General features: G+C 45.9%; 1 long non-coding RNA gene across 1 annotated transcript; it reads left to right on the top strand.

Annotated features, from left to right (window-relative positions):
* Positions 1-1,173: 1,173 nt before the first annotated feature.
* Silc1 (sciatic injury induced lincRNA upregulator of SOX11) lies at positions 1,174-19,983 on the top strand. The gene is made up of 2 exons (XR_354716.5): positions 1,174-1,710; positions 18,710-19,983. It is a non-coding gene; the product is annotated as a sciatic injury induced lincRNA upregulator of SOX11 (long non-coding RNA).
* Positions 19,984-20,569: the final 586 nt, after the last annotated feature.

Raw genomic sequence — 20,569 nt, 5'->3', positions numbered from 1 at the left:
ACCCCTCAGAGACACCCCACTGGACAACCAGTCCTTCAGTGAGACTCTTCCCAACCACTAGGATTGGCTAGACACAGATGTGTGGCATTATCTCAAAAACCTCAGTAGAATTTGACTTTCTTTAAAACTGTGACACTTCCATAAAGAGATACCTATAAGTACCAACAGGAAATAGGACTCACAGTCATGGATGCTCAACTTCCTTTAGATACAAAGAAGGGAGCAGTGTACATGACCATTGCCTGGGGAATCGTGAGAAGAGAAGACCGGGCCGTGGCAGCATGGGTTTAGTTAGTTTTCTGATTATTTTCTTTCCCTTATCTTTTTCCTTTATTTTTCTAATGCTGAGTATTAAGCTCAGGGTCTTACAAATGCAAGCTGTTTATGCCCTAGCCTAGTACTTGAAAACCACAGTTGGTTAAACCCGTAGCTGCATAGACCGTGGCTAAAGAGGATTGACTACAGCCAGATGTCGAGCAAAGCCAGCACCTGTAAGACAGTAAATGGGATAAATAGTCATGATAGAGTCGGAACCATTGGCTACAGCAGCAGTCACTGTATCTGTCGATCACATGGTGGACCGAGCATGGTTTCTGGGTGGTTTTGCACATATTTGCTTATTTATTACTCACAGGGATTGCACCAGCCCATGTCAAGCCTCATTTTCCTGTCTCACCAATAGGGATACTGAGGCTGTCGTTACTGAAACAGGGTGTTACAGGGCTAAGTGAGAGGGTGGGGATTCTGAACCCCCAAACCCTTCAGGATTCTTTCCTATGGTAGATAAGTTTGGTCAAATGAACCCCAAATACAGGAATGACAATGCTGTTATCTGTCTAGGCAGTCATATCAGTTAGCCAGGGACCAAATCACACCAACATCTGTGCAGTGACATCACCACTATACCAGGATCTCAGATCTCTGGAGCCTCAACTCTGTTCTTCTCATATAGCCCTTTACCCTCCAACCACACAGTCCTATCCTGGTGTGTATTTTTAACCTCTGAAGTGGCTACACGGTTTAAATAGCCGTGTCTCCTCCAGCAACTGTATCCTTTCCATAAGGAGTTTTAAGCAGATAAGTTAAATCAGAACAATATGTTGTGCAATAAGGGGAGGGCTGTAGAGCTGTTTTTGCCCAGGGGTGGGGGGGGAGCTTCAATGTGCAGGAATTTATGGAAGAACATGAAAGAAAATAAAGTATCTTCACACTTAAGATGATCTTTGATTGACTTAACTGATACCATTCGGAGGGGGTGGAGATAAATAGTCTTCCACCCAGATTCACTTTGCTCTAAGTGATGGCTTCCCTTTAGCTGGCACATTTTGCAGGGGTTGGTTGCGCGCAGCTTGGGGCATGAGCATTGTGGCATTGTGGGACGTTGTTTCAGCCTGCGACTTGAGGGTTATGAGCTCGGGGAAGAGACAGTTAAAGCTTCCTCGCACCAGCAAGATGAGTTGTACCACAGCGCTCATGCCAAGGTCAGCAGTCTGAGTGGAGCTGAGACACTTAATGCCCGTTCCAAGCAGTGCCAAGCACCTCTGGAAGCCCCTGCCTAGGACCCCAAATTTAGATTCATGCTGCAGTCTGGAGAGTGTTCTGACGGCTGCCGGGCTACAGGGAAAAGCACACTGCACACTGCCTCTGAAACGAGACAGAGCTCTCCAGGCTGGGAGTCTGAGGAAGCCGGACCTGAGCAGCGCTAGTCAGGTGAGTCGGGGATGGGGGACTCAGATAATGTGGGCTGTCTGGCCCATGCTTCTTCCCGTGTTGTTATGAACAGTCATTCTGCTGAGGCTGGCTGTTGCGGTGAAGCAGATTGATTCAGGAAGATTTCTTGTATTTCCCTAATTCCTTGTTAAAAAACAAGAACCAGGCTTAGCCTGCACTTGGATCATAAAGCCCCCTCCAAAAACAGGAGGATTATCTTAGAGGGGACCTAGCCAAGGAGGAATTGTAGTCCAGACTCTGCTTAGTCCCAGAAGCCCAGAATCTGATCAACATGTCCCCAGGGGGATTTCATGGGATGCTTCGAAAGAGACTGAGATGGTGACCGATACACTGGGGTGGGGGTGGGATGGCCAATTTCTAATTTGGAACCTATCCTAGACTTAACAGGAAGCTAGTTGGTATTAGGTGGAAAATATCACATAAGCTGTTAGTGTCTGAATTCTGCACAGGAAAAGATGATTATCCTTACTGCAGTGAGCTTGAGGTCCTTGGGGGATGGAATTACACCCTGGTTTGCATTTGTGTTTGCATCCCTGGCATAGGGCCTGGTGTTTGACACACATGAGAATGGCTTGTCATCCTAAAAAAATGATATGAGATTTGGGTCATAGCCCTAGCACATCGGAGAAGCGGCTTGGGGAACCGCTGAGAGCACATGGGAGACATAGAGCAGTACTCGTAGTAGAGGATCACATTAGCTTGGGTTGGAACAGACTTAGGCCAGCACATTGCCCTGGTGGCTGCAGCAAAGATTTTGGTGAGACTCCATGGTCTTGAAAGCCCAAATGGGGTCAGTTTACTAGAAGTGAGGTTCTGGACAGGCAGTGCTGGTGAACAGGCAAATAGTCTTGTTTTATTTTGCAGGAGGCTTACCCTGTCACAAGAGTTTGCTGTTCAATAATCATTCATTGACCCTTGTCTACATTTAGGGCCAGGTACAAGAACCCCATGGTATTGATGGAGGTGGATGTGTACTCCTGACCCACCTCTTGATCTTGTCTTGGAGGTGACGTGTGGGCTTCATCCCTTAGCAACGTGCTTGGGTTCTCTTTTCCTGCAGTCTCTGCTCTCCTGTCATCTTCACTCAAGCATGCATCATCTGCATTTGTTGTTTAAGCTTAGCCACAATTTCTAAAAAGCCCCTCCAGCTCATGTCTCTTCTTCCTGGAAGCATCCAGTGTCTGTGACGTATTAGATTATATTGATCTGTAGTAGCCCAAAGCTGATATTCCTCTAGGGTTGGGTCTATGATTCCAAGCCCCCAAAAGACTACCACCATGTGGCACACAGGATAGAGGACCCCATTCAACTGCGGGGGGAGACAAAGGGAATCCAAACCCTGGGAAACTCGGGAGGCTTTCCCAAGGAGTGTATCTGTGGGTGACATCCGGAAATGCAAACAGTGGAGACCAGTGTCCAGATGCTGCTGCAAAAGGCTGTAGTTCAGAGGCTATACAATGCATGGTTAGGGCTCACGGCAGGCTGCCTGAACACATAGGATAACATACAATAAGACCCTTGCTCTACACTGTATAGAGTGTGACTACAATCTACCTGAGCTTGAATTGTGGTACAGAGAGAACAGGCTGTAGTCTTAGCAGCACCTATCCTAGCACTTTGTGGCTCATACGTCAACATCAACACGGAGATAACTAGATAACCTTAAAGCTTAAATTTTTGTCTCATAATCAAATCCTAGGTTCATGATGTGGAAGCTAAATCACATGTTTGTCAGGGTACTGGTACCGCCACACTGCTTCTTTCACTGTGCAGCAAGCTTGAGGACCGTGGTCCATGTTACCCTTCCAGATCTACCACAGCACCGTAGCCCAGATGGCAGGTTGTGCATATGAGCCTGGAGCTGTGCTTTAGTACAAAGGCTTTGACAAATGCACCAGAGCTGGTACAGGAAAGAAATTCAGGCAACCTAGTGTCAGGGAAGATTAGCATGCAGCTGCCTCTGTCTCTCCCTATTGGATGTTGGAGAAGTCAATCAAGTGACCAAAGAGATTTGCATACTGCTCATCTATAAGCCTGTGTTAGAGGGCTGGTGCAGTCACCAGAAACTACTGTTCTGGTATATACTGTGGGTTCTTAGGATCAGCTTTTTTCCTAAGTGACTTTCTAAAGCACTTCTCCTATGCAGTGGGCAAAGATGTTGCCTTTGATAGTTCTGATTAGCAGAACAGATTACCAGGAAGATGGATAGGATCTTTCTCCCTGGGTCAAGGAGGTACAGTGTACAGAAGACCGAACCTGTCCTAGAATCCAGAACACATGGGTGCTTACCCCCCAACCCCCCCCACACACACATACAAATGAGGAGAGGGAGATGATGTGTGAAGGAAGCGCCTGTAGATAAGGCTGTAACTAACAGGACTTGATGAGCCTAAGTCATGTACAAGCTGGGCAAGAGGGAAGTTATGCATGAGTTGCTCTCATCAATGAGGAGAGTCATGCCATGAAAATACTCTATACTTAGCAGCAGCAACTTAGTTTATGGTATTAGACTGAATGCAGATGCTGTGCGTCATGACTAAGTGTGGAGGTATACACCTAAACATTCATTATCTTCCAAAATGCATTTTAAAGCTCTGTACACTGATTTTTGAATGTTATTTATATTCTGGGATCATAATTCCTATTTTAATCCTAGTCCCAAACATCTTCGTTTCTTTTTCCTGCTGCTGTAATATCTTGACTTAAGTAACTCAAGGAAGGGATTATTTATTCTGGCTTGCGGGTCTAATGTGTAGTTCATCATGGTGGGGATGGGCCAGAGGAAGCAATGTGAGGAAGCTGATGGCAACACATCTACAGGAACGAAGCAGAGAGCATTGACTGCATACACATTAGTGTTCAGCTTTCGAGGGAATGGTGCTGCCCACAGTAGACAGGTCTTCACACCTCAAGTGATGTTATCAAGGTCCCTCACAGACATATGCAGAGGTCTGCCAGGTGATTCTTGATTCTGTCAGGTTGACAGCACGGACCATTACATCAGTTTTATTTTTTTGAATACCGTAATGACCTTCAAACGTATCTATGTTAGTTACTTTTGTGTAGCTATATCCAAAATACTGGATATATTGACTTCAAGGAGTCATTCTGCCTCACAGTATTAGGGGGCTTATTCTGAACTTGTTTGCCTTTTACAGAACTGTGCCTACAGAAGTAGGTAACTGGACAACTACTTTATCATATAGTAGATTGAAAGCAGAGAGTGAGGAGAGGACCAACAAGGTACAACCTCCAAAGACCTGCTCCCCGTCATTACCCACTTCCTCTCACTAGATTTCCCCCACCAGAGTCCCCCACTACAGAGCCACCTGCTGGGAACCAAGCCTTCAACACATGAATCTCTAGGGACACTTCAAGTCAGGCGTCAGCTCCGTAGGGTACTTGGATGCTTTTGGCTGTTTCCTCAACCCCATGCCTTCCCCCTGCAGGTGGGGAAAATCAGGGAAGGCAGGAGACTCTCGTTTTCAGTAAGGCACAGGAGGGCCCGGGGGCTAACCTAAAGGCTTTCTTCATACATCCTCAGAAACATTCTTGGTGACTACACCTGATGGAGAAGGGTGTGTGTGTTTGACATGAATGAGTAAGGTAGGGGAGATCTCAGGTGCTGAGGAAGGCAGATTGTGAATCTGTGTGTGGAAGTAGGACCACAGGTGTGGGGGGAAGTACAGCAGGCAGGAACCCCACATCTACCTTTTTATTCATGAACTGCAGTGGGCCATTAAATAAAACGAAGACATGAGTGTGAGGAAAAGACTTGAGGGGGGGAGGGGATGGCAGCAGTGGGCGAGAAGCAATTAGAATGCATTTTTATCCGTGTTTGAAAACGTTCAAGAAGAAATTTAATTCACTAAGAAAAAAAATCAAATGAAGTAAACAAATGCCCATCCATGTCACCTATGCTATGCAGGGGTCTTCTCTCAGCGTGATGGCTAGGGAAACTGTCGGGGGCTCTTATGTCCAAGCAGCTGAAAGCAAATTGGACAGAGAAACAAAGGAAAATGAATCATAGCAGACCTAGGCATCTGGAGACTGCTTGGACTCAAAGGGAAAGGCTGTGCTTTAAGAAATAGAAGTGTTCCCCATTGGAGGAGTTAGAGAAAGGATTGAAGGGGCTGAAGGAGTCTGCAACCCCATAAGAACAACAATACCAACCAACCAGAGCTCCCAGGGACTAAACCACCATCCAAATGCTGTTCATGGACTGATCCATGGCTCCAGCTGCATATGTAGCAGAGGATGGCCTTGATGGGCATCAGTGGGAGGAGAAGCCCTTGGTCCTGTCAAGGTTCGGTGCCCCAGTTTAGGGGAATGTCAGGATGGGGAGGTGGGAAGGTGTGGGTGGATGGGTGGAGGACCACCCTTATAGAAGCAGAGGGAGGGAGGATGGGATGGGGGTTTATGGAAGGGAAACTGGGAAAGGGGAAAACATTTGAAATGTAAATAAAAAAATATCCAATTAAAAAAAGAAATAGGAGTGGAACACGTGTAGACGCCTGGAGGTAGGTCTCCCAGAGCATGGTCCAGTAACAGAAGAAAAGCCAGCCTATGTAAATGGGGAAGTAAAAAGCCAGACACAAGCTGCAGGAAGTTTGTGCTTTGTTCATCGTGGGATACAAAGCATATAGGATGGGTTGTGGGTATGTGTGTGCACACGTATGTGTACACGTGTGTGCATACATATGCTTGCTGTGATAGCTTCTAATTCTTCAAGAGCTAAGCTTCAGAAAGACTGTTTAATGGAGGCTGGTGTGGCTGCTTGGAGTCTGGTGAAGATTTTGGCAGAGATCTAGGCAGTCAACTAAATGTGCCTTGCCGTGGGCGAGGAGGGGGTCGGGGTTGACGGTGCCCTACTGAGAAGTCCACTGACCTGTGTGTGCACTGGCAGGATTGGACTGAAGAAAAGCATGGTGAGTGATCATTTAATGCCCTAGACAGCAGTAAGTTACCCATGATGGTCACACATGTGACATCACCATGGCTGCTTATCCCCACAGTCATGTTCTTCAGAAAGCAAGTGGACAGACAATGGCAGATTCAAAAGATTCAACCCTTGTAAGAATTGTTCTTGTCTGGCATGGCACTTCTTCATATATTGCTGATCTTTGGGTCCAGATGAGGCCTGCACATCAGTCTCCTGAGGCGGATCTGAGGAGAACAGGGCTTGCATCTGCCAGTTACATGTGTTGCTAACAACTAAGCTTGCAGGCCTGGGAAGAGCTTACCCAGCCTGACTGTCAGCAACAGCACATTAATTGCTGCTGCTGCTGCTGCTGCTGCTGGGCTAGCCTGGGAACATCCAGGCGACTGTGTTATCTCCATCTCCCACCTCAAGGGAGCATCAATGGGATGACATGTCTGTCACCACTTCAGACTTTTTGTGTGGGTTCTGGGTATTGAACTGGGGTCCTCCAGCTTTCCAGAATCCTAAGCTTTTGCTCAATCACCCATCTATCCCACCCCTCTGCGTCTTCTGCTTCCTATCTACTTAGCCTTACCAGCTATTCAGGCCTGCCTTTCACAGCCTATCCCACCACCCCCACTGGGGCTTAATGACCTGTAAACAAGCCACTAACTGCCCCAGGAGGGAGGGAGATGAGGCGAGGATGTCTTCTAAATAAGACTCCACCTGTGTTAATGGGTCAGTGAAATTCATTTTAAAATAGCAAAGACTGAAGTGAACCTCTTCTGGGGGTGGGGGATCCTTTAGAGGAGCTTGGCGGAGGGGCTAGCGGAGGGAGACTGGGAGAGCCTTTGGGGGTCTGTGTTGGAGACAGAACTTTGCTGAGGTCTAAAGCTTCTTGGTGTTCAGGTTGGGGAAGTGGAATGCTGAGCCTCTGACCTGCAATAGTCCCACTGTTATATTGTGCTCTGTAGGTTCTTGAACAGCCCTTGCTCCACTCTTGCCCCTCAGGTCCTGCCTGGTTTTCTGCATGCCCCAGGAAGGTGCTGTGCTCCTCTCCAGGCTGTGGGAACACATGAACCATGTCCTCCGTGCACACAGGACACAATCTCCCTCCAGCTGGCCTCAGTTAGGTGCCGGTTCCCCCGCATCTATATTCCATTCCCTCTCTGTGGAGTTCCTCCCTTTTCTTCTCCACCCCCACTTGATACCCATAGATGACAAAAGGTGATGACCCAAGGAAGCAACAAAAGCCATGTGTGTCCAGAGAATAGGCAAGAAGTGAACTAGCCTGGGGGTCCCACCTATGAGCTGATAGTTTTTCAACAAAATGGCCGGCAGCTGTACCCACAGGGACTCCCCAGTTGCTGGGCGTTTCTGCCTGTTATTAATGGGTAACAACACCGAAAGGAATGGGAAGCCCTGTTGTTTTTAAAGAGACAGCGTACATTCTGATTGGTCTCTATCTGGCACTTTAGAAACAGTGAGAGCTCTGAAAGGCTGGCTGCAGGTTGATACCAAGACAGTTCTCTTAAATAATTTGAATTGTTTATAGGCTGAAATAAACCCAAAAGAGAGGGTAGCATCTGACATTTCATACCCTCAGAATAAGATGTCAGCATGGCAGTGAAAACTTCCCAGAAAACTAGCATTTGTTTCCTTATTGCTTGTTTGTGTTTGAGGTGGTGCAGATGGAACCCAAGGCTTTTTCGAAAATGTCAGGCAAGTGTTCTGCCACTGAGCGACAGGCAGAACCCAATTGTATAAGCATCTTAACTTTCCCTTGCCTGCACTGTGTGCATGGGCAGCCTTTGAAATGTATTATCTCCTTGTCTTTCCTTGTGACACCCTCAGCCCTTTAATCAGACCTCTCCCGACCACAGATGCTTCAACTTGCATTTTCCCTGTCTGTTGTCAGTTCTTATTTATTCTGAGACAGGTACATCCCTCACTGTAGCTGCGTTCAGAGGGAATCACCATCTTCTTACCTCGTGTGGGCCAGAGCGGTGACCGAGAAAGCAGGCAGGTGTGTGTCAACAGCAAGCAGTGGGGTTCAGAGAGGACACTTTGTACCGGAGACCATCTTGGCTTCCAGTTTCTGCTTCAACTGATGGAAGATCTCTGCTTCTTTTAGTGGAAACCCCTAGTTGCTATTTCTCTGTTTTCCAGCTTTGGGTCATTTTACTAACAGATGGAATTTCTGGAGAGTCACTTCTCTATTCTTTGACATACACCGTGAACATGAATGATACTTGATCAAAATGGCTAAAATGTTTAGATTTAATATACATCTTCAAATATATGAAGAGTTTCACTAGCATGTGTTAAGCATGTTTTAAGGGTCCCTGAAGGGGCTACAGGAAAGGGTAAGAAGGTTCCTAGCCCTGTCCCAGACAAGGCCCTGCTTTCTCTAACATGTAGCCTCATATAGTCTGCTGAGTTTTCTCCATGAAACTCTGGCTAGTGGGTAATGTAAGCTATATGAAGAGGGAGACAACTTCTCATATTCATTGATGCATATGGCAAACGTTATTTCATGCAAGGGCAACCTGAATAGTGTCATTTGTGGTGTGTGTGTGTGTGTGTGTGTGTGTGTGTGTGTGTATGTGTGTGTGTGTATGTGTGTGTGTGTTCTCAAGTATGCACAGAGAAGCACTTGCATGCATGTGGTGACCGGAAGACACTTTTAATAGTTGTTCCTCCAGTGCAGTCCATCTTGTTTTCCCAAACAGGGTCTCTCATGGACCAGAAGCAGCTCAGCTACAGTAAGCTAGGCTTGCTGAACAGTACGCCTCTGAGATTGGCCTGTTTTTGCCATACAACATTTCTGGGATTATAGACACATGTGTATTGTGTATTCTGGTATGGAACTCAGGTCTCCATGGTGGCAAGGTGAGCATTTTACTGACTGAGCCATCTCTCCCCAGCCCAGCATGTTATAACCCAAGCATCAACTGTCTCTGTTCTCTTCGTCCACAGAGTAAATGAAGGGGTACGTCAGCAGCAGCACTTTCTGCTCCCCAGAGCTGGATGTCTTTTTGTTTGTGCAAAGTTTGTCAAAAAAATACTTTTGGAGCACTTTGTCCTATTTATGGGTCAAAGGTCAGCAGCCACCCTCAGCTTGTATGTGCTGTGCACATGTATTTTGGATGCAATGGCAAACTCTGTTGTGCACCTCAGCAAAGAAAAGTAGATCTTCTTGGCGCAGAGGTGGCGCATGCAAACAGCTACCAGGCTAGGCAACTAATGTGAGGTGATCAGGCATTGTGAACAGGTAGAGCCTCCCTATTGGCTGCTGACCATTGACACCATCGCAGACATGTCTGGCATTAATACTTATTCTAGACTCCCATGAGAGGCCGGAGAGCACTAAATAAAATGTGGGGTCTTCTAGCTTGCCCTAGTACTGTCCAGGACAGGAACGCTGAGAGAGCCACCATTATTTATGATGTCCGCTTAGTCTCACCAGGAGGATACACCGTGACCCTTTGAGAGGTCTGACCAATCCTACAGGCAAGAAATAGAACTGTTGCCTCAGAGGAAAAAAAATTAGGGGGTGAAATAGTGTAATCCCTGCAAAAGTGAGTCCCTGAGAGATGTGCAGAGGCCTGATACTCCTCAGGTCTCACCATGTTCTGTTGTCTGACATCATACCCAGTGTGCACGTATATATTCCCCACAGGCCCCCCCCCCCCAGGTAGCTTCTGGTGTGTACAATTTCACGTCTGTTTCTTTTCTGTTTGAGAATGGGACTCCTTATCTAACTGGAGAGCCAAAATGCTGAGAGGAAGCCAAATCAAAACATGTTGTGTGCTTTGGGGGGGAGGGCTGAGGCGTCTGTAGTGAGCTAAGCTAATAGTGACTTCTTTCTTCCTAAATGCCAATCCTGAACACAAGGGATTCACTAGAAACCAGCACACAAAGAGGAAGACAGCGTCTGATGCCTAACAGAAACTCGGTGTAAGAAACACATTCTCGTTGTGGTTCTAATTTTATGAAATTCTTTCTATCAGGATGACTTACAGGCAGTGCAGCTAAGGAGGCTTGGGAATCTGCTTGCTGAAGTGCTTATAGACTTAAACCTGCAGACTTCCTCAGCTGGTATTTCGTACATACAAATACAATAGTGGTGGGATTCTAAAGCCCAATTAAGTGGAAAAGGTCCCTCCGGAGGTAACAATAGGCCAGAGCCCAGCAGCAGCAACAACAAAAAGCTACTTAGTTGGCTTCCTTTGTTAAAAAGAATCCTTAAAGAAAGCCCCCCTCGGAATCTCCTGAATGGGGACTGAACCAACCTCCTATCCTAGGCGTCACACACAGGGTTAATTGAATACTCGGAATGGGGGTGGGTCCTTCTTTTGTAGCAGTAGCTGGTCACAAAACAAAACCCTGTCCCTGGGTCTTGAAGGGGTTTCTAGCTCACACCCCTTTTGGAAATTAAGCCTTAGAGTTCCGCCTTCCAGGCCAGCCTAGAGCCCTGCGGAGAGACCTCAATCTTTCCAACATACAGAAATTACTGGAAAAGGGGAATGTAGCATTTCAAGTTGCCAGCTGAATGCAGACTCCCCAGCGGTCAGCTTTGCCCCTCTTTGTCCCTGGTACACTGGGTGTGCAGCTGGCTCCCGTGGCAGAGTGGGTGGAGGATGGGGGCCTGTCAGTTCTGTAGCCTCGGTCACCCCACCCCCCACTCCTTCCCCATCCCCCACAGTAAGCTGCGCAGGGTAATTAAACCTCAGTGGCCTGGAAAGTTTAGAGGACACCAAACGCCTGCTACTTCCAGAGCCTCCTCTGCAGGCTGGGAGAGTGGCTTTAGTTACATTGTGTCTTTCCAGGTAAACAAGCTTGGGAAAGGTCACAGGTGGGAACTGAATGAGCGCCTTGCTTGTGAGAAGTTTGGTTAATTAAATAATCACAAAAGCAACTAATTGTAGCAAAAAGAGGGGGAAAGGAGTTAAAGTAATTAATTGTAACCAAATATTGAGGGCTAGATTGCTTTTCACTGGCCAGTTTTAGGGCTATCTTATTAAATAGGATATTTTCTTGGAATACTAAGTATTGTAGGAAGTGTTAAAATTATTTGCAGCACACAGGTAGGGATTATGAAAAGCAAGGAATCTTGTAATAGCCATGATAATGGGTGCCATATTTTCTCAGACAAAGTGTCCCATTATTTTAGAACTTGTTCTTTATTTTGTTTTTAGTTTCTTACAAATATGCCATGTGTTGGGGTTATATTCATCCACACACACACCCCCATTACCCGTCGCCAGCCATTTCCTTTTCTGATTGAATTCCTCCTTAACTTGTCTTCCAGTGGCAACATCTTTGAAGACAGAACTCCTTGAGAAGGAATCCAGCTTCTTGGGGTCACCCCTCTGTCCATGATGGAGCTTGAGAGGCCCCCATCTTGTGTGGCTACCCATAGCTGCCTTGTGTTCCTGGCCACCATCCTAGTTTTCTTCTCACTTTCTGTGATAAAGGCTCCTTGAAATCTCCTAGAAGTTGGTCTCCTTTGTTCTCTCTTGGAAGTATGGCTGTTGAGTTCCAAGGAGCCTTTCTTCTCTCTCACAGGCCTAACTGGACCCCACCTTCTACACTATAAGAAAGCAAGCTGAGCAAGCCACATGAGCAAGCCTTTAAATAGAACCCTTCCATGGTGACCTCATTAGATCCTGCCTATAGATTTCTGCTCTGTTTGAGTTCCTGTCTTGACTTCACTCAAGCTATGGAACTGGGAACTGAAATAAGCCCTTTCCTTCCCAAGCTGCTTTGCTTTTAGTGTTGGATCACAGAAATAAAAGTCCTCACTTAGTGTGGGACCCCAGACTATGTAATTCTGTCACCCACAATAAGGGTGAGACTTCTCATCTTGATTGACCTAATATAGAAACTCTCAGATATGTCTAGATATTTGACTCCTAGGTGACTGTAGACCCTGTCACATTGATAATCACGACATATGGCTTCTGTTGGATAATAACCCCATTACTGTTTGCAAGGGTACCACAGAGTTGGGAGATCTAGTCCCAGCACAACTGCATTGGGAAACACAGCCCAAGTTTCCATGCTTCTGAGCACTTGGATTTCTGTAATGACTAGGTGACACATTTCTGTGAAACCTTGCTACCTCCACGGCACTTTGTGCTCAGTTCTGTGTTGGTCACTCCCAGTTGGGGAGACAGGAAGACACAGGGAAGGGTCCTGGTGACATTGGGGATATGTGGCATATTCAGCAGATGGTGTAGATTGGTTTGTAGGTAGTAAGAACTGTCTGGGTGTCTATGGGCATGCAGTACATACAGTAAGAGTAGTACCTGCAGGTGGTATTCTGTGAATGGAGCCAAGTCCTTCTGACTCCCCCCTTTCCTCCTCTTCTTCCTCTTTTACCTCCTCCTCCTCTCTCCTACTCTGGTTCTTCTTCTTCCTCTTTCCTTTTAAGGAAGACGGGTAATGTGGAGTAAACATGAAGAAACACCTTTCTTAGGTATTACAGGAACTGGAACCTATAGGAGGAGGATGGGCCACCTGTTCTTTAAAGTTGGGAAAGCCCCACCAGCTGGCTATTACACATTTGGCCTTACATTTGATACCTTTTTTTTTTTTTTTTTTTTTTTTTTTTTTTTTTTTTACTATTCAATGGTGTCTATTTTTGTGTGGTTCTCTCATGATGACCTCATAGAGTGACACATTTTTTTTTAACTGATTCTTCCTTTCGTCTCTGCATTTTGTCCTTTTCTTTTTGGTCCCTGAATGGTTTCATTTGCTGTGGTGGCTGCTCTACTAGAAGGCTTCTCTCACCAGGGTCTCTGAAAAGGCTTCTGTGTGGAATCTGATGCTGAGACTTCTACTTTGACCCCTGTGTCTAAATGCCTTTGGTGCTATGGAGAGTCAGGGGTGTTTTGTGGGATCAGTGGACACCCAGACTTGAAAAGACACCAGGGCCCACACTGATGCTTCTGGAAATAACTCTTTGTCTCTTTGACATATAAGAGAGCTGATTCTGATATCATTTTCAGCTTCTCTCTGTCCATGTGTGTCAGGATAGGCAGCCACTATGACCTGCTATGACGCCTTTCACCTAACACAGTGTTTCCAGAGACAACACCTGGGAGAAAAAGACCAGGGTACAGGGTCTATCCTACAAAGTTGCTTGGAGGAACAGAAAAACATTCATGTTTACATGTTTCTTCCATCTGGGGAAGAGTTGGGTTTTTGTTTGTTTGTTTGTTTGTTTGTTTGTTTGTTTAAGATGGAGAGGATTTCGTCTTTCAGTCATAAATAAACCAAGCATTCTTCATGGTGCTTGGTGAGGGACAGTGGTTATCAGGGGCTACTCTGCACCTGGTTCATCTAGGCCAATTTAAAGAGATGGCAAGCACGAACACAGGGCTGACAGTCTACAGAATGATTATGGCCAATATTGCAATCTGAAGTACTGAGGCAGTGGCGTGAGTTTGCACACACTGGTAGAACCACATGGATCTCTGAGAGTTGCTTTGCTGGTGGCTGGTCCCACTGCTATGAGTGTGGTGGCACATACCTGTAAAGGCCTAGCACTCAGAAGGTAGAGGGAGGAGGTGCAGCCAAAAGAGAAATTTAAGGTCATCCTTGTAGGTATAATGAATTCCAGGGTAGCCTGCATCTTACGAGACGCTGTTTCAAGAAACAAAAATAATAACGAAAATGTTCTTTGGGGGTTAAGCAGAGAGACATCCTGTGTAAAGGAAATATGGCCACCAGATGCCCTAACTTATATCACCTGAGATATACCTTGAATGTTGGTATCCAAATGTCTTTAGTTTGCTAGAAGCTAGAATTGATTACTGCTAGAAAAATACTCATTATAACGTGACCATTGCTTTGAGATCTCGGTTATTGTGGTGTTTCTCACCATATTGCTGTTGGTGTTTTTTAAATTGATGCTGCTTTTATAATAGTACCGATACTCATAGCTATACTTTTTTGAGCTAACTGTACAATGATTTCATAAAAGCTCCTTAGGAATTATCACTGTCCTAGTTTCACTTCTGTTGCTGCAATAAAATATCTGGGTAAAAAAGGAGCACAGGGAAGAAGGCTTATTTTTAGCTCACAGTTCCAAGGTTATAGCCTATCATCTAGGGGAAGTCAAGGCAGGAACTTGGGACAGTTAGTCATATCCACAGTGAGCAGCAGACAGATAGTGTCTGCTTGTGTTCAACTCCAGTGTAAGGGTCTTCTCCCCTCAGAGGAATCAAGACTATCCTCTACAGAAATGCCATCAGGTCAACCTGATCCAGATACCTTGTTTTTGTCAGAGCAGACTCTTTGTCAGTCATGGAAGCTACACACCGAGGGAAGATTCTCATTGTGGTCACTGCGGAAGCTGATTTAGCAGTCTGCTGTGATTCAAATAAGGAATTGGATCAAGCCAATGAAACCAGCTAGTAGATAAATCAGAGTTACTTCACTCACCTGAGTTGTGAACCTTCCTTGATAGCACACCCTATACTTCTTAGTGTCTTTTCAGAAGAGCGACTCATATTTAAATGTCACTTGCATTAAAAATTCTGTCCTACATGGTCATTCACAACCCTTGTGTGTTAGAGTGAGCTGAGTCTCTGGATAGGAAGGTCAGGGGCTACCACCAACATCTGCATCTGCCCTTCATCTCTGATTCCTTTCTCATTTAATAATAATAGTTAATAACAACAATAAAAAATAACATGCATGTGTCTGTCTGTCTGTCACAGCATGCCCATGTAGAATTCAGAGAATAACGCTGGGGAGTCCTTTCTGTCTGTTACTTAGGTTCCAGGGTGGAACTGGAACTGACAAACCCACCAAGCCCTATACCCATCCTTGAAGTAAACACCATAAAACATAAACACATTACATTCCCTGCAGTGAGGACAAGTCAAAGATATGGTCCCAGGCCCTGGGGGGTCAGTCCTAGGAGAGGATAGGACGATCCTGTCCCATCCTCTCTTTTTTGATTTTGATTCTGGGAGTGACACACTTCCCACAAGGTTGCAAAAGTCTTGGTGTCCTCTTTGCCTCTGGAAGAGGCCGAGCACTGCTGTGTTGGCCACTTTGAGTGCCAAGCATTTCTGTGCAGCCATTGCACTATAGAACCTGTGCACCTGAGTGGGGCTGTTCTCCTGTCACATGGTGTAGGCGATGAAAGTCCTAAAACCTGAGCAAAGGACCCATTGTCTGCCAGGCAACACCCAAGTGACAAAGATGGGATGCAGAATGTCATTCTTCCAGGCCAGATGTCTGGCCACATTATTGAATCTCTTACTTTGGAAGCAACTGGGGTCCATTGTAAGTATGGAGGGGCAGAATGGTGGTTTGATGTGATACAAGTTTGGTGTTGCATTAACAGCCAGTTATGATGATGATGATGATGATGATGATGATGATGATGATGATGACGATGACTACAAAGTAAAAATGGGGTGTGGTGAATGCTACAATCTGAGCGGGCACAAACCTCACTCTCTCATCCTCTCAACATAGCAGGATGCAAGGTAAGACAACAGACATAGGGAACACACTGCATCCTTACTGAGCAGAGGGCCACAGAGTTCCGTAGAAGTCCACATAGAAGACATGAAACTTAGAACACTAAGCAAGGATGGAAGCCCGAACTCCTGTGAGCTATTAGGATGAGAAATGTATGCAGAGCCTGACAAACTACACTTTTAAGGCTCCCCTGAACATTTCTGTCTTAGATTGTAGGCACTATGTGTCATAGGCAGTCGAGCTAAGTGGCTTACCAAGCCAAGAACTGGGATTGTGCTGGATAAATCTCATTATGTTTAATATGCCATCTCAGAGCAGGTAGTGATAAAATATACACAGACACTGGGCCAAGGTTGTGATGAGGATCCTAGGGAAGAATCCACAATGCCTGGTATGGAGATCTCAATAAACACCAATCCACATTATCTACGAATTCTGAGGTAGAAGTGTGGTTAAGTTAAAAAGTTATCAGAACTCAGAGGACCTCAGCCCAGACTTGATGGTGACCACCACTCCAGTGAGATACCTGTACTCTATGAGGCATTTCTGGGACTCTAGGGAAATACGATGTCAGGAAGGTGAGCCCAGGTCACCTGTGGGGATTCACCACCATGGCATAAATGTACCCAACATGACTGACTTCATATTCGGCATACTGACAAAGACAGGACATGCCTTTGATCATTCTAGATGTGGTTTAATGGAGAAAGGAAAGTGATGTGACCCACATCACACTTTGAGTGGATAGAAGACATAGCCACAAGAAAATAATCGCTGAAACAAAGTAAGTGGACTCACTTGGAGATTCCCTCCCCCTGCTTTCTTTATTTTCTGTTAAAACAACCTTAGGGACCTTGTCTCAGATGACCTCGGAGCTCAGTGGTCAGCACAGCCTGGCATTGGGCATGGGCAGAACATACACATTCTTTCGTGTTGATGGTTTGCCATTGTGAGTGGCCCCAGGCACTCCCAGAACTCACCGGACACCATTCAAAAGTGTCTGCTGCCAGGTCCCTCTGCCCATGGCGCTGTGGACAATAGCTAAATATGCTTTGGGAAATAGCAGGTACAAGCAAGCAGCTCGTTTGCCTTGTCTGGTGTGCTCCGGCAGAAAAGCCTGGTGTGCACAGCGCATCTTATTACAGTGCCAGTAGAGACAGGTCCCCTCTGAGGGCTGGCTCACTGTTACCAACCCCCTTTCTACAGCGTCTCTCTAGACATTTCCTGTCAGGTCTTTTTTTGTGTGTGTGTTCCCTAGTCCTGTGCTAACGAGGATCTTTGAAAAATGACTGGTATGGTAATGATCTACGGAACTTACCGGAGATAGTAATTAAACATGGTTAATGGCTGGGGTACACTGACACATTAAAAGGCCTGCAGACGGCGATTTATGAAGACAGCTCCGCCGCCTACTTGGTATCCAATGCCTTTCTCTAGTCTCTGCTTAGGCAGGCTGGTCTCCCTTTGGAAAGATTTCCAGGACTCTTTCAGTCTCTCCAGTTGCCAGGCCACCAAAAAAAAGGCGCATCCCTGTTTATCGTCGTACTTCAGTACCTCACGGTCCTGAGGTAGGCTTTGCCTTCGTGAAGCTCCTGTCAAAAGTTCAATTATCAGGAAAAAGAAAAAAGAAATCAAAAGGGTCTAGAGGGATAGATGACTCAGCAGACAATGTTCTTCTCACCCAAGCAGGGAGGATCTGTGTTTTTGTGTCCAGTCCCACAAAATTCCAAGGTAGGTAGCAATTCTAATTTTAGTATATGTGCTGCCGAAGCAAGCACTAGGTAGCAATTCTAGTTAGCTAACCTATTACTATGACAAAAAGCAACTTGGGAAGGAAAGTGTTTATTTCAGCTTACTGTTATGAAGGGAAGAGAATCTGGAGACCGACACTCAAGCAGTGGACATGAAAGGGTGTTACTCACTGACTTGCTTTAGTGGCTATTTAAGTCTGCTTTTTTGTACAATCCAGGATGACCTGCCCAGAGGTGACACCACCCACAGGGAGCTGGACCCTCCCACATCAATCAGTAACTAAGAAAATGTCCACCAGACATAGCCACTGACCATGGCAGATGGAGACAACTCTTAGGCTGAGTGAGATTTTCTTTGCCCAGGTGACTGTAGTTTGTGTCACGTTCACAAAACCTAACCAGCACTGTGGCACACACTTACAGTCTCAGGGCTGGGAAGGCAGAGACAAGAGATTCCCTGGGGCCTGTCGGTCAGCCAGTGGAGCTGTACTGGTGGGCCAACTCCACCTTCAGTGAGAGACTTTGTTTAACAATAAGTTGGAGACGTCGAAGAAGGCAGAAGACATTGATCTGTACCCTCCACATACACAGGCACTCATGTGACTGATCACCCTCACACACAAGTATACACACAAGTTTGTACCCACACACATGCACACATACCAAAAGAAATTTTAGATTTAACATCAGAGATGAATTTTATACTTGGTAATTTGATGATGATATTGGATGGGTCACTGGCTTTCACTGTCTTATACTTGCTGGTTTCTGGTTATAACAAATATTCTGTTTCTTGCAGGGGAAAGAGAAGCCCAGTTCACCATTGGCCATCAGGGTCCAGGAGCATCACTTCCTTTATCCAGCACCCTATCTCTGTGACATGTGAAGAAACCAGTCCATTTTCCAATGGCAAAACCGAGCTCACATACACCATATTCTTCAATGTCTGTCCTTCTACCAGTTGGATCTGTTTTCTTTTGTAGTTCTGGGCACTTTTCAAGACTCTGTTGACTAAATCTTAAAGGAGTGTTGATAATGCAATTCATAAACTGGCTTTCTGAGCTATTATGATGCCTTTTCCTCTCTTTGTGACCAAGAACATCTACTCTCTTGCCTTTGAAGATCCATGAGGTTTTAAAATCATGAGACCCAAGGCAGAAGTGTCCAGGCAACTGGGAGCCAAGTCTAGCTGCTGCACTTGAAAGCCAGGACTTGACTGGAGAGAACGCAGTAGAGGTAAAGATTCTGTGAGTGCGTTTGGACCATGAGAATAATGTGTCTTCGTACAAGACAATGGGTGGCTGATTTTTGATGCCTCCTGGGTTACTGTTTGGTGAACTCTGAAATACCCACTCTGCTCACACACAGGGTCACAGAAGACATGGGTATATTGAGCACACTGGTACTAGGGTCAACAGTGAGCTGACGCTATGTGCAGATGAACCTCTCTGTTTCTACTGGAGCCATCATTCAATGGACAGAAAGGATTTGGGTGTTGGACTCATCTCTGATACATCCTGTCTGCAGGGATAGAAAGTATTCCTGGGGAACATCGAAGCTGAAGAAACTACAGCTTTTCTTTCGAGTCTGGATTATTCTGAACCACATGGAATTACAATCAAGTCCGGGATGAGTGGCTCAAAGCCTGGCTATGACCGAGGGAACGGAAGACAAATTGGGATCATATTTTATTCAACCAAGAGAAATGGAATCCAGCAGAGTAAATTTCATGTTCTCTGGAAATATGTCCTGTTAATGTTATTATTGAGAAGAAGCACAGACAACACAGTCTTCCAGGCAAGGAAGAGAAGGAGATGTGACCTTGGCTTTGTGAGCTGTGGCAGGGAGGGACCCAGAATGATAGTGAAGGTCTCTGGAAGCTTCCAAACAAACAAGTGTGGGTGTCTTTTGTCAGATCCCTGAGAGTGGGTGGGGCAGAAGACTTGCTGTGTTTTCTGTGGATAAATACACAAAACGATTTATTACTGCAACACAAGCAGGCTACAATACACTTCATACATTTCTTTGGTTTTAACAATTGCATTAGGAATTTTGCCCTTGTCTGAATCCTAAGAGGTGTGTTGTTGTGATTTTTGTTTATTGTTTGGGGGTTTGCTTTTTTTTTCCAAATAGAGACAAATACAGGAGAGAAGGTCAATTGATAATGTGGCCATTGCCTAGTTCTCTAGTGCATTGGGAAGAGGTGGCAAATGATCTCTAAGGAATGGACAGGTGACAGGGGCACTCACTCAGGACCTTGAGGCCTCAGAGGCCATCAGGGAGTGGCCCCCCTCCAGCCATGGCTTACACTGCTTCATTCAGTCAGTTGGCTCAGGCTTCCCTCCACCCATTCTCAGCAGTCGGTTATTAAGTGGGGAATAGTAACAAAAGCACATCTCAGCCATCGGGCATTCTGCATTTGTGGGCGTGGATGGAGGAAACCTCAGCACCACCATTGTTAAGACGCCCAGCAGCTGGCAGCTCTGGCCAGCTGCACCGGCTTCACAGGGGCTTCTCCCAAGCTGCTGCTTTTTCCAGCCTCATTCAAGGCCAAGTGGGACCATGTGCATGCTTTTTGTCCCAAAGGTTTGTCGGGAAGTGGGAGCCCATCTAAAGGGCACACAGCCTACCAGGTTAGACTTCAATTTGCATTCAAAAT

This window comes from Rattus norvegicus, chromosome 6, assembly GCF_036323735.1.
Source record: "Rattus norvegicus strain BN/NHsdMcwi chromosome 6, GRCr8, whole genome shotgun sequence".
NCBI lineage: Eukaryota > Metazoa > Chordata > Mammalia > Rodentia > Muridae > Rattus > Rattus norvegicus.
The sequence above is the reverse complement of the archived record's forward strand: the minus strand, read 5'-3'. Positions and strand labels throughout refer to the sequence as shown.